The 12,206-nt window shown below is 41.8% G+C and overlaps 1 protein-coding gene across 1 annotated transcript in view; it reads left to right on the top strand.

Annotated features, from left to right (window-relative positions):
• The window catches only part of UGT8 (UDP glycosyltransferase 8), a 108,831-nt gene continuing 96,625 nt past the window's right edge, over positions 1-12,206 (top strand). Inside the window, exon 1 of the mRNA XM_010858491.1 lies at positions 1-196. The gene's annotated coding sequence lies outside the window, so the exon portion shown is untranslated. The remainder of the gene's footprint in view (positions 197-12,206) is intronic.

The following is a 12,206-nucleotide window of genomic DNA, read 5'->3' as shown; positions in this document are numbered from 1 at the left end:
AAAGCTTTGCCATCAATTCCGAGTCCAGAAAGTCCGTCCTAAGCTAACACGCTAACTCTGCAGCCTCCCTCACAACCCCAAGCCACCGAAGGCGGCGACACCTGATCCAGCACACAAACACGGGTCCCTTCTGTCCCCGGATACAATTACGCGGCGGAGACACACTCAAACTCACGCGCAGCAGCCAAGAGCCGAGGTAAGCGGAGGGACCACGCGGTTCCAGCGAGGGGAAGGGGGGCGGGTAGGCGAGAGGAGAGGGGCGTTGTTTGATCCCGGAGGTGAGTACTGGGCGAATGACTGCGATCCTGGGGTGGGGGTTAGGGACCCGAAAGTGCAGTTGCGGTTGGGCTGAGGGAGTTAAGTGTTGGGGGTGGGTGGGAAGGAAGACCGTGAGCTGGGGCGGAGGGGTGTGAAGGAGATCTTTCTAAGCTGCCCCAGTCGCGCCTGTGCGCCCTTCCCTCCCATATGGCTCTCGATTGAGGGTCCTCTCGCGTTCGCGCGTGCAGCCTGAGAGGGCATAACGCGGCGCGGATCTGGCCAAGGACTTTGCACTTGACCCTGGAGGGATGGGCACCGCGGAACCCCGAGGCCATAGCCCGCTGCCAGCCAGGGATGGGGGCCCCGGGAGGTGCTTCTTCGGAAACTCTCCAACTCTCCTCCACTTCGTCCTCTCCTTGAGGGGGAACTAGACCTGGGTGCGTTGAGGAAGGGCATGGCTGGGGGCACCGACACAGGGACCTTTCAGTGCCAGCAAGCCTGTGCAACCCTGGGGAATGCACAGTAGTGACAGGGTCTCCGCGCGGATGCGGGGACCATATGGCGTGCCCTTGCTAGGGAAGCATGTGCGGGTGAGAGAGGAATCGAGAGAAAGGACGCGCTGCCGAAAGTAGGGCGCCTTCCATGGACCGGAGGAGCGGCGAGGGGGCCTGGGATATGCAGTTCGGAGTTGTACGGGGCAAACCGCGTAGGGGCGCAAGCCGTGCGACCCGGCAGAAGGACGGTCACGGGTGGCGAGGGGTTTATTCAGTCTGTATATGTAAATTCACTGCTTTAATAGAGGGTTTATGAAGTTGAGTACCGGAACGTGCCGCTCTGCAGCACTTCCTTAAGAAAGGACCACCTCTGTACCTGTACCGCTGGTTCCCATCACCTCAAAGCAACTCTGGGGGCCAGGAGGGAAGAAAGTGAGAGAACTTCTGAAAGTCTGCAGACTAACTCAGTCGACTGGGTTGTGTTAACTAGTCATCCTCAAGGGGAAGAGGGCGTATCACAGGAGTGAGGAGTGGGTAGCATTTTCAACTAGGCATGACCCAAGAGTCACCTCTATTATGAATCAGTGATAGAGGCAGCCTTTTATTTCAGGTGGCTTCTATCCAGAAAAGGTAGAAAAAACGCTGCTCTAAACCTTCCGTTTCCCCTCAGGCTGTCATCTTGTATAATGAGTTTTTCAAGATTAATGACATGAAGATGTGGTAGTTTGGCTAAATGCCAAGAGTGCTGTTGTTTCTATATCTGATAATTTCGTGTTCAAAGAAAAATGTCTCCACTCAGAATTGGTGTAATTGGTGTGCTTTATTTCCACTTATTCCCAGAAAAAAAAAAAAAAAGCCACTTGAAGAAAGGAGGGAAAGTGCTTTTTAAATGGTATTGTAATAGTATTAGAAGTAATCGCATTTTATTCCCTGGAGATTTTTAAATTAATTGTAGAGTCATACACATCAATATTGTATAGTGAGGGAATCTGCACTTTGCATTCATTGAATCCGATCATAAATCAGTCTATGTTTTTTTCTGTCTCAGAGAAACAGTGGACTAGTTTTCTCCTATAGAAACTTATCTCCAGGCAGTTTGAGGTTTGCTTTTGGAATGTCTCTGTTCAACTATTCTAGATAATTCCAGAAAAAAACACTGGAGTATTATTTGTTTTGCCTGCCACCCACAAGGTAAAATTTTGTGGTTTACTGCTATAGGAGTGTTTAAAAACTACAATAAAGCATAATGCCCTGACATTTAGTAATAGCCTGATAGTATATTAGTAGCTTGGGTGTAATTGAGTGAAAACTGTACTTGTGACTTTCTCTTGATGATACTGCTATAGATAATACTACTATAGAGATCAAACTCTTATATCTAAACTTTCCGGAGCTCTATGCTTATGGTGTTAATGCCTGGAGCACATATTAGAATAAGTAAACCAATGCAGTAGGTAAAAATACTTATAACAGACTTTATCTTTTGTAAAGTCTTTTTTTTGTATGTAAAGAGTTTGATAGTTCACATTTGATTTAAATTACTTAAAACATTTCATGGTATCTTATAAATAACCATCAGCTTAATTACTATGTAAATATAGATGGCCAAGGAACAAAATAACCACACTTTCAATTCTTAGACTCCTTTTCAAGGTTATTATATACCTGTTTATCAGATAATATTGACTTGATGCTGTTTAATTCACATTAAGTTTCCACAGTACACCGAGAGTAAGACACTTTGGATTGTTCTTGCAATATATAGTGAAACCGCATTTATTTGACACCATCTGGGTTGTTGCTTATTTCAGTCAGTTCAGTTCAGTCACTCAGTCGTGTCCGACTCTTTGTGACCCCATGAATCGCAGCACGCCAGGCCTCCTTGTCCATCACCAACTCCTGAAGTTCACTCAAACTCAAGTCCATTGAGTCGGTGATGCCATCCAGCCATCTCATCCTCTGTCGTCCCCTTCTCCTCCTGCCCCCAATCCCTCCCAGCATCAGAGTCTTTTCCAATGAGTCAACTCTTCGCATGAGGTGGCCAAAGTACTGGAGTTTAAGCTTTAGCATCATTGCTTCCAAAGAACACCCAGGACTGATCTCCTTTAGAATGGACTGGTTGGATCTCCTTTACATAAGCACATTTTCTAAATAGCTGACCCCTCACACCATTCATTACTGAAACTTTAAAAATTTAGCTATTAAAACAAGCAATGTCTAAATGTTCCCCTCTTAGTTGGTCCCCAGGATGTAAGCTAAATTTTTTGTTGGATTGTCTTTATGAACATGAATTCATAAAGAATTGAATAGTGTTATATTTCTTGAGGTGTATAGAGCTGTTTTTGTTTATGGTAAATGGTCTCAGCCTGCCCACTTGAAATACTAGAATGGAGATATAAGTACTATTCTCTTTCTCTCTCTCTCTCTTTTTTTTTTTTTTCTTGTGGTTTTTCTGGGTCCTCTTTCTGTTATCAGCTATCACTTTCTACTGCTGTCAGACTGCAAGCGGGTCCTGCTGCTGTATCTGTTGTCTTTTTTTTGGCTTCTGAAATGATGTGGGCTATTGCTCTAGTATAAAGCCTGTGTAATTTGTGACAGATACATGCTGTTCTCATCCTTTGTTTCTGGGCTGTATAGTGAGCTCAGTTGCTGAGGTTCCTAGATGGGTAGCTTCTATATAAGTGGTTTTAAAGTGTTTTTAAAGTGTTTTTTTAAATAGAAAATTTGTATATGAGATCTTTAGAAGGGTGTCTTAATTTCAGACATTCAGTCTTCTGGAAGATCTTTGCTTTTCTGAGAAATCAAAGCAACCCTTTAATAAAAGAGTTTACTTTTCTGATGGTAGCCCCAGATTATCTTTGTGTAAGGATACATATATGATGATATTTTACATCCTACTTCCTGCCACTGAAATTGACTAGCTGTTCACAATGTTGACAATATTTTTCTTCTCTGAAAGCCACGAATAGTGTGATTTGATAATCCTGGTTCCCATACTTGAAGCTAGGTGAATCATTTCAATACTGTTTTGCATACCCATGTACAGAGGGGCTACATAATCAAATGAATTTGAATAAAGTTGTTTTAGTTAGTCTTGAAAACAGTGGTAATCATATCTTCCTAAAGTATTTTACAAGCATCCTTCTTTTTTCAATAAATACTTATTACTTTCAATAAATGCTTATTAAATACATACTATGCATTGGGCACTGTGGTCTTGTACACTGGGGATATTGCAGACATAAAGACCATGGGAGGACTCTGGGTTTAAGAGGATTAGATAGACAGAAAACAAGTTAGTTTCAATATAGTTTTAATATAGTACTGTTTATTCTGAGAGTACTGTGATAGACATACTCAGAGCGCCCTAAATAGGCATTTGGATGTGGCCAGTTCCACATGGGGACAGACACTAGAGAGGCTTCATAGGGAAGGTAACAGCAGAGGTTAACCAGACACAGTAATCAGAAGGTAACCAGTTAAGGGCAAGATCATGGAAGACTGTCATTCTAAGATGCATAGACCATTTTCTCTTCAGTGTTGTTTTAAACTAAAGAGTGATGAGAAGACAGCTCTCGCAGCTGTCTAGCAGGATTGATCTGAGTTGGGAGACAGGAATAACAAGTCAGAAGGTATTGAGGTGATCTTGTTAAGAGAAGTTGAGGACCTTACACCAATATGGTGGCAGTGAGATGAAGAAAAGGGCTTGGTCACACAGATGTTAAGGTGGTAGAATCTCTTGGATTAGATGACTGGTTAGCTGGTGGGTGGTATGGGAGGACAGGATAGAGACTTTAACGGAGAAGCAGGTTCGAGGACCAAGGATGGTAGAGTTCAGTTTTGGAAATGTAGAATAAGAAGTGCTTATAGAAAATCCAGCTGGAAATGAGTGTCCAATGGATCATTGCACAGAAGTTCTGAGCTGAGAGGTCTGGGCTGCATTTGTTGTTGTTCAGTCACTCAGCCATGTCTGACTCTTTGCGAACCCATGGACTGCAGCACACCAGGCTTCCCTGTCCTTCTCCATCCCCTGGAGTTTGCTCAAACTCATGTCCATTGAGTCAGTGATGCCATGCAACCATTTCGTCCTCTGTCGTCCCCTTCTCCTCTAGCCTTCAATCTTTCCTAGCATTAGGGTCTTTTCTAATGAGTCAGCTCTTCATATCAGGTGGCCAAAGTATTGGAGCTTCAGCTTCAGCATAAGTCCTTCTAGTGAATATTCAGGATTGATTTCCTTTAGGATTGACTGGTTTGATCTCCTTGCAGTCCAAGGGACTCTCAAGAGTCTTCTGGCTGGATAGGTAGGTACGTAAATGGGTGAATGAGTAGGTGGACTTCTTTAGCCATTTTCAACATATAGGTTGTTGCCAAAAAAAGGAAGTCAGTGGATCTTCTAGGGCTGGTTCAGAGAGTAAGAGGGAATTAGAGGCCTGGGGAGATCCTAAAATTTAAGAGTTGGTAGAAATACAGGGAGTAGTAAAGAAAGAGAAAGTAAAATGCAAGTTGGGAGGATAATTACTGGAGAGTTGTTTTTAGCAACTGAAGGAAGGAAGAATTTCAAGATATGAGAAGCTGAATACTAAGATGGGGGGTATTAGACAGTCCTGGTTCTGCCCCTGACTATCTCTGTGACCTAGAATTCAGAGCTTAGTTCCCTTTCCTCATTTACATAATGAAGATCAAAGTGTGACTTCCCAGGGCTACTGTGAGGATCAAATGAGGTAAATCAAGCTCAGTGACTGGAAGGTTACTGGTTTGTGTTCAATAAGTGCTAGCTGATTTTATGGAAACCTCAGTCACGTCTGACTCTTGGCGATCCCATGGACTGTGGCCCGCCAGGTTCCTTTGTCCATGAAATTTTCCAGGCAAGAATACTGGAGTGGGCTGCCGTTCCCTTCTCCAGGGAATCTTCCTGACCCGGAAATCGAACCCAGGTCTCCCGCATTGCAGGTGGGTTGTTTACTGTCTGAGCCAGCAGGGAAGCCCTTTGTGGAAGCAGAACTTGGATTCTGTAGATACTGTTGCTTTTAGCAGTCCTCCTTTTCAGGGTTTAGGGAGGTTGATTAAAAGATCTATTAAGAGGGGCTTCCCTGGTGGCTCAGATGGTAAAAAATCTGCCTGCAGTGCCGGAAACCAGGGTTCAGTCCCTGGGTCGGGAGATCCGCTGGAGAAGGGCCTGGCAACCCAGTCCAGTATTCTTGCCTGGAGAGTCCCATGGACAGAGGAGCCTGGGGGGCCACAGTCCTGGCCTCACAGAGTCAGACACGGCTGAGTGAATACTCTTTCACTTTAAGATGGAAACTTTATTATGTTTATAGCCTTTGGGGAAGAAGCCAGTACAATAAGGGCAATTGAAAATTTTGAAGGGAGAAGAGAGAACTTTGGAACCTGTTCCTGAAGGGGCGTAGGTGGGGTTGGGTCAGGAGCTCTGGAGAGGGTTTAGTGTCCTCAGGGAAGGGCATGCTCCCACCAGCCTGGAGGGTCCAGAGCAACTTGGCTGCTTTTTAAAAGCCTCTGGTAATCAAATCATAAACATTTTTGACATTTTATTTAAAGTTTCTTGATATTTAAGTGAATTTAAGTGAGTTCTAATCCAATAAGGCCAAAGATTATTCATTTTAAAAGACTCTGAAAACAAAAACAAAAAAGATAGGTGATATTAAAGCAACAAAATATAATTTAATGTTTGTTTCAGATGGTACTTCCATGTCAAATGGTGTCTTAAAAACTAACATTGTGGAAAGCAGGTATTAACCTGTGTAGTAGAGGAGGGACTGATTCATAGATTTCTTAAAAAATTGAGCTGACCATAGTAATATTTTAAAATATCTCCTTTTTTCCTTAGGATTTTCTCTATTTGGTTGAAATAGTGCTGTATATTGGAAACATCTGAAATTAGGTTTCTACTTTAATATGTATATGGATTTTTTTGCCATGCATTTAGTGGGTATTTTGAAAAAATATTTACATATGTGAACTGGTTTGGGAGCCAATCAACAATAACATAGTGCATACTGTTTACCAAGTGGTAGTTAGGCATATTGGTGGTTAATTAATTAATTATTATTCTTTTTTAGTTCAAATTAAGAAGTCTGTTTCAAAACATACTTATCAACATTTACTCCTTATCATTTGTTTATATAGCATGAAGAATAGTACATAGTTTTGGGACACCCAATAAATGTTTTTTGAGTAAAATGAAATTAAATATTCAGTATTTTTAAGATGAACTGAAGTTCATTATGTATGTAGTTTTTAACCTGTGATGACCTTCTTTCCCTGAAGTTCTTTACCCACATTTTTGTTATCGGGACCTCTGTGTTTTGGAGTTGAGTTTTGGTCTGTTGTGCTAACTCCCTCTCAGTGTATGGTCCCACTCTTGCAAACCATAGTGGCCTATGTAGGTGATTTTCAAAGACTTCTGAAAGTTCCATATTGTATATTCACAAACTCAGCTTTGGACTCTATATTGTCCCGTTTAGGACTCCCTTACAGAGATGACAGATGCCACAGTAAAATTGACTTAGACATGAGGTCAGCATTTAGGGGTTCAGAGCCCAGATGAAAACGGAACTTTTGGGTTTGTGAATGGCAGGGTGTGTAGGACAGCCAGGTCAGTTCTCAGTCTCTGGCAATAAGCAGTAAAACATTTGAATTAGGTAGAAAGAACATGTAGTTAGGAATGTTTCAGAGATACTGTGTATTTTGCTAATAACTCTCTTCTGTTTGTCTGAATTTTTAATAATGGAAACAATCACTATATTGGAGGTATAATTTCCCTTGACTTGATTGAGATAACAGAAATGCACCTAGAGGTATTGCCTTTCACTAAATAAATTTATATTGTAACTGCTTTGGTAAGTATTTGCCTCATTTGAGAATATTATGAATACAGACATATGCGTAAAATCACTTCACACTTTTCAGTTAGGTTTTAAAGAAATTTAATACTTGAAACATTTTCAAGACACCAAGTTATACTTTTTTAGCTGTATGTTGGCCATAACTTGCTTTAATAATAACCATGGGGCTGATGTTACTCCACGTGAGATATTTTAGCTTAAACAAAATGTTCTCTTGGATTAAGAAAAATTTTAAGCAATAGAATCATGTGCAGATATGCCTTGATTTTTATGATATGTTCCTGAAAAGTTATATAAAATTTAGTTTTTATAAGTTGAATCATATTTGTAGAATTTAAAAGTTTCAAAACACTTCAAAGTAAGGCAGAATTTAAACTTTAAAATATAGGTGATGGGTATACAGATTTTTTTTATATTAATCTTTATACCTTTCTGTATGTTTGAAATAGTTGACAGTCCAAAAAAATATGGACAATGATTTTAAAGCATATCATATTTAAAATATACCCATTTAAAACAATCTCAGATTCCTTGATGGTTCAGTGGTAAAGAATCTGCCTGCCAATGAGGGAGATGCAGGATTTATGGGTTCGATCCCTGGGTTGGGAAGATCCCCTGAAATAGGAAATACAATCCAGTATTCTGCCGTGAAAATCCCATGGAGAGAGGAGCCTGGTAGGTTACAGTCTGTGGGGTCACAAAGAGTTGGATACAACCGAGCTACTAACACACACACACACCCCAAGCAATCTCAAAGTACTTCTCTCTCTAAAAAAAAATCTCATTCTGATTAATCTGTTTTGCAAACTCACACTTTCCTAATGGACTTAAGCAAACACACACAACAGCAACAAACCGCAAGGACACCTCTGTACCACACAGTAAATGATATAGTCACATCTAGCATCTTAAACTTGTAAGATAAAGGCTTAATCTGTTTCTCAATCGTAACCACATTGTAATATCCCTTGTTCAGAAGAGAATGCATAGACAGGGATTTTTTAAAAAAAAACTAGCACTAGAGTGAGCCCTTCAGTGATGTTGCCTTCCTGCATTGAGACAGCTGCCCTGAGACTGGGTGGATGGCACAGATCCCTAGCTGTGGCTGCTTCTTCTGAAGGCCATGTGCTTTTCATAGCCTTTGCATTTGTGCTGTGAACCTCTGGTTCATTTGTACTGTCATCCAATTGGAAGAGCTGGACTTAGAAGAAAACTAGTCAGACAGGTTTGCCTGTCTATTTACAAAGGGGCGGGGGGAGCTGGGGGTGGCAGCAAAATTTGTGCGTAAAGTTAAGGGTGAAGCTATTTTAAGGAATATTAATGCTAATCACTGTTTTTTCTTGGTTTTGAAAACACTTCAGTGGCATTTGTGAGAATATATTAATACCTTATTGGAGCTAAAGTGATCAGAAGACAAACTGGAAGGAGAAGTAGATAAGAAACAGGGAATTAGAGCAAGATGGAGAGTGGGAAAGGAGACTATATGGGAGGGGAAGGAAAAAAAAAAAAAGCAGAAGAGAATGAGTGCTTCAGTGGCCTGTGTGGGCTTTGTGTGAACCTGGAGCACCGTAGCAGGAGACTATAGTATTGATCTGAGCATGAGTTTAATAAAATCCAGTGCCTGTGATCCTCCACATTCAGAAGAAGGAACACTACTGGCTCAGGGCTGAGGTGTACTAGGAACATTGGTGGCCAAATGTAGCTACCATCTCGGACACTCCCTTTATGTTGCAAATACTCAGTTCCTTTGAGCAGCAGTAAAATCTTAAGCATTGCCTGTCCAGTAGTGTTAGTCACACAGTCGTGTCCGACTGTTTGCGACCCCATGGACTGTAGCCCACCAGGCTCATCTGTCCATGGAATTTTCCAGGCAAAAATACTGGAGTGGATTGCCATTCCCGTCTCCGGGGTATCCTTACACAGGGATCGAACCTGGGTCTCTGGCATTGCAGGCAGATTCTTTACCACTGTGCCGTGTGGGGAAGCCTGTCCAGTAGGTCATCACATCTTCCAAACTGTGGAGACACAGCGCTCTGAGGTCACCAGGACAGGTGTAATGTTTGGACCCGGGCTCCTGGCCCTTCGTTTTCACCTGGCAATGCTGGCTCTCAGAGCTCCCTGTTATCGGGCTCCCCTCTGACCCCCCTCTCTACTTCCTCCTGTCCCCCGCATGGTTCTGTTCACTGGGTTCCCTTTGTCTCTCTAGGCGTTTGCTTCAGGATATCCCCTATCTGAATAGCTGTGCTTTTTTCCCTCTGGGCTTGCAAACTGTCATCCTTCATGGTTTCGATACTCAAGTCCCAACTCAGACTATTGTGTCCCAGTTTCTATTACTTTCCTTTGCCTTTCATTTCTGTATTTGGCTGTGATAGTTGAACACTTGGTTATGTTAATTCTCCCTCTGAGAAGAGTATGTGCAGTTCGAGGGTGGACTTTCACTCTGGGTTTCCCCATAAGGCCTTGGACAAACATACTAATCAGAGATAAGATATTTAAACATGGTTGAATGATACCTCCTGTAACTCAGAACAGGAAAGGAGGTAAATTCCCTAAAACGCTGTGTGTATATTGATACTTTTTTCCTGTTTTTTTTTTTTTGAAAACCACATCATTCAAACTAGAAACATTCTCTTTCTTTGTAAATGAATCATCCTGCATAGACTGCTGTATCATTTAGTTATGACAGCAAAAAAAAAAGGTTTGGTCTGTAGAAAGATCATATTATAGGTCTTTGAACTCCTTATTATAAAATATGTAATGGTTTGGTAGATTTTTAAAAAATTTTTTAAAATAGTTTTATTGAGATATGGTTCATACATCATCCAGTTCACCCACTTAAAGTATACAGTTGGATGGTTTTTTTATATATATATTTTTATTTTTTATTTTATTATAAATTTATTTATTTTAATTGGAGGCTAATTGCCCTACAATATTGTATTGGTTTTGCCATAATCAACATGAATCCACCACGAGTGTGCACGTGTTCCCCATCCTGAACCCCTCTCCCACCTCCCTCCCGGTACCATCCCTCTGGGTCATCCCAGTGCACCAGCCCCAAGCACCCTGTATCATGCATCGAAGCTGGACTGGCGATTCGTTTCATATATGATATTATACATGTTTAAATGCCATTCTCCCAAATCATCCCACCCTCGCCCTCTCCCACAGAGTCCAAAAGACTGTTCTATACATCGTGGAGATTTTTCTTTTAAAATTTACCCAGGGCTTCTAATGGATGGAAGTACATTCACAGCTAATTTTAGGAAAGACTAATAAGAGGAAATAATGACACAGATAATTAAGTGTATTTAGTTTTTAATTTGTATTTATGTTTGAATATGGACTTCCCTCGTGGCTCAGATGGTAAAGAATCTTCCTGTAATGCAGGAGACCCAGATTCGATCCTTGGGTCAGGAAGATCCTCTGGAGGTGGAAATGGCAACCTATTCCAGTCTTCTTTCCTGGGAAATCCCATAGACAGAGGAGCCTGGTGGGCTGTGGTCCATGGGTCACAAAGAGTCAGACATGACCGAGTCAGACATGTCTGATGTCAAGAAACAGTAGTTGGAGAAAATGATTACACATATTAGGAAGCTCTAACTTGAAGCAATCAAATCATCCTCTCTCCCTGACCCCCTGATAAGACCTTCAGTTAACCAGAAGCACAGGATGAGTTCTTTTCCCTCATACCAAAGTTTTCTGGTTCATAGTGTCTCTTCTTGCATGTCATTATGGGCAGGGCTGTAGGAGTAGCAATAGGAATAAGACTGGATCTTAAGAAATCTCAGCAACAACACAAAAGGAAATTGACCGGGTAGGTAAGACTGTTAATAAGAACTGATGCCTGACTCTGTTATTTGCCAGTTTTAAATAATTCATGTGAGCTTTAAGAAGTAATTTTGTTTTGATCAGTTAGACTTTATCTGAACATATAGGCTTCCCTTTGTGGTTCAGCTGGTAAAGAATCCGCCTGCAATGTGGGAGACCTGGGTTCGATCCCTGGGTTGGGAAGATTCCCTGGAGAAGGGGAAGGCTACCCACTCTGGTGTTCTGGCCTGGAGAATTCCATGGATTGTGCAAAGAGTTGGAGACTGAGTGACTTTCACTTTCACTGAGCATATGCCTGAGAATAGAATGTACTTTTTGTTCAAATTTCTAAATAATGAAAACCATGCAGAAACAAGGTCCTCTGGCTGTCCTGCATCTTCTTTTTGCTGTCCCACTCTTTCTTTCTGTCCGCTTACATCGTCTTCCTTTGTGAAGATGATGTCCCTGCCTTTGTGGTGAGCTCAGGAGAGTGATCCAGTGATCGGCTTACACATTGTCAGGTAAGGATGCGGATAGAGGTGTGTGTGGAGAGGGGAGGGCGGTGGAGTCTGCCCATTTCTAGAGTAGGATCTGGTCATTTTAGTCAAATCATCCTGTGTAGCAGTTGCCCAGCCTCTGTATAAGCCCAGATGCTTTATGCTTCTCATCAGTATTTTACCAGTAAAGATCACTCAGCTTGCCATTTTGATACTAAGCAAATGCAGCCCTATTCCTATATCCCTACTCTGCTCACAAGGGCATGGAAAGGGAGAGACATTTT

Source organism: Bison bison, unplaced genomic scaffold (genome assembly GCF_000754665.1).
Source record: "Bison bison bison isolate TAMUID 2011002044 unplaced genomic scaffold, Bison_UMD1.0 scf7180017864389, whole genome shotgun sequence".
NCBI classification, from domain to species: Eukaryota; Metazoa; Chordata; class Mammalia; order Artiodactyla; family Bovidae; genus Bison; species Bison bison.
The sequence above is the reverse complement of the archived record's forward strand: the minus strand, read 5'-3'. Positions and strand labels throughout refer to the sequence as shown.